This window comes from Oratosquilla oratoria, chromosome 15, assembly GCF_046742065.1.
Source record: "Oratosquilla oratoria isolate Oo_2021 chromosome 15, ASM4674206v1, whole genome shotgun sequence".
NCBI classification, from domain to species: Eukaryota; Metazoa; Arthropoda; class Malacostraca; order Stomatopoda; family Squillidae; genus Oratosquilla; species Oratosquilla oratoria.
The window spans coordinates 25,104,241-25,106,740 of NC_134791.1; the positions used below are offsets into that span (position 1 = coordinate 25,104,241).

The 2,500-nt window shown below is 42.1% G+C and overlaps 1 protein-coding gene across 3 annotated transcripts in view; it reads right to left on the bottom strand.

Annotated features, from left to right (window-relative positions):
• LOC143033019 (uncharacterized) overlaps positions 1-2,500 on the bottom strand; it is a 787,267-nt gene that overhangs the window by 441,192 nt on the left and 343,575 nt on the right. The gene's annotated exons all lie outside the window — the stretch shown is intronic.

Genomic DNA, 2,500 nt, shown 5'->3' on the forward strand with positions numbered 1-2,500 from the left:
TACCACCCATTCCATCCCTGAATACACTCCACACCCCTCCACCCTCCCTCTTATCTTAGCACCTCCTGGATGACGGGTGGGGGAAAAGAATACTGCCACCAAGTATTTCCACTTGGATCGTAAGAGGCGAGAAGAAAGGGACGGGGAGTGGGACTAGGCATCCTTCTCCTTGTAGCCCCACAGGGGACATTCCTAAACGAGAAGGAGGGACAAGCACTATGCATAAAAAAAAAAGATAAATCAAAATTACACTAAGGAAACATTACTTGGACGAGATCCCGTGGTCAAGTCTCGTGAATTGAACGGCGCGAAAAACGATGTGCCCCTGTACATCTCGCTGTTGTGATGTGTGTGAAGAATCACACACAAACTCACGTGCACGCACGCACACACGCGCACCCTCACACATACGATGGCGCAGTGGTAGCGTTCACAACCGCTACTACGGCAGTCCGAATTCGAATCCCGCCGAAGTTCTGAAATAATTTCAGTATCGCTGCGCTACGAGTCGTTACTCCAATTCTCGTGGGCGAGGAGTTGTGTGTGTGTGTGCGTGTAAGGTCACAGCATTACTAATAGATCGGTCATATATGAGCTCTAAGCTCTCATCCGGGAAGGTAATAGCTGTCGATCACGAGTCCAACACGTGATCCAAGACCATGGTGAACAACACACACACTCCAACTATCCATCCACCTATCCCCCTCCTTTCACCTTACTTCACTCCTTCCTTCTACGGTCCTCTCTCCCCTCTCCTCCTCCCCTCCCTATCCCCTCATTTCTCTTTTACACCTCTCTTCTTTTCTTTGTCCCTCCACTTTCCTTCCCTCCCTCCCTCCCTCCCTCCGTTCCTCCATTCCTTCCCCTCTTTGTAAATGGAAAGTTTGAGACAGAATACGATGTAAACGAATCGTAAAATAAGATAGACAAAGTTGTTCTGAGAAGTAATGGAAAAACATGGCGAGATAAGAAAAACCTCGAGGGCAGTAAAGGACTTGCGTCGGGGGAGAAAGGCGTGTGGAAGAGTGATACACGCGCGCAAAATAAATAAATAAATAAATAAATACATAAAATAGATAAAAAATAAGAAATAAAAATATAATAGAAATAACAATGAAATAAAATATATAAATCAATAAAAAAATTATATATATATATATATATGTGTGTGTGTGTGTGTGTGTGTGTGTGTGTGTGTGTGTGTGTGTGTGAAAATGGGGCTGAGCCAAGGTGTGATGTCCTCTTTATCGTTCATATAATTCAACCCATTCTCTTACGGATGACACTTTTGTTTCGTTCTGGCCATGACCATGTTCCTCCAGACGTTTCCGAGGCAGACTATTTATAGTCACTCTCTATATTAACCTTTCTTTACTTATGAGCTCCGAGTAGTTGATCGATTTTGACTTGTACATGCTCTGGATGTCCTTGTACATAAGGTGTGGGCGTTCGCGCACAAATGTGAATTGCTTAGAAATAAATATGTGGTTGTACATTATATATATATTATATATATATATATATATATATATATATATATATATATATATATATATATATGCAATAAAAACAATGGAGGCGTGTGTTCTATAGATGCAAGGTAACCACTATAAAACTACATATACCTAGTTTCAGTATTTATCGCAAGTCATACCCTTAGAAAAAAATAATAAACACTTATTTTCTGGTGCACCAGTAAGATAAAAATGAATAAATGAAAATAAAATAAAATAATGACAATAATAATAAAAAAAAATTCTTCAGCAATAAGATGCACATTCACCTCTACACAATCTTATCTCATTTAATATCTATCTGCCTATCAGCTATATTTTCTCTTCAAACTAGAAAATTCTTCACATACACCCCTGACCTCTTCTAAGTCCTTAACGAGCAGATAGGCTCTCATAGATGGAGTCTCCCGCCTACTCCTTATGAGGCTATCTGTCACCTTCAGAAGAGCTCTTCCGAGCTCATAAACACGCCCGCGTACGCTGGTAGCAAGAATCAATCACTCTCACGAAGCCTCGAGGTATCTCCCACCGAAGACTCTACTTTCTTCGGCAGAACTCTCGCAGTCCAAAAGGGAGGATGAGGGTCATACGCTTAGTGTTGAGATATGAGTTGAAGACGTCATCACTGAATCAATCACTCTCACGAAGCCTCGAGGTATCTCCCACCGAAGACTCTACTTTCTTCGGCAGAACTCTCGCAGTCCAAAAGGGAGGATGAGGGTCATACGCTTAGTGTTGAGAGATGAGTTGAAGACGTCATCACTGAATCAATCACTCTCACGAAGCCTCGAGGTATCTCCCACCGAAGACTCTACTTTCTTCGGCAGAACTCTCGCAGTCCAAAAGGGAGGATGAGGGTCATACGCTTAGTGTTGAGAGAGGAGTTGAAGACGTCATCACTGAACGATGTGATGGACTAGTAAGGTCGTGTGGACATAACCGGTGATAGACATTAGAGATTGAAATCCTATCCTTCGATTTATTTG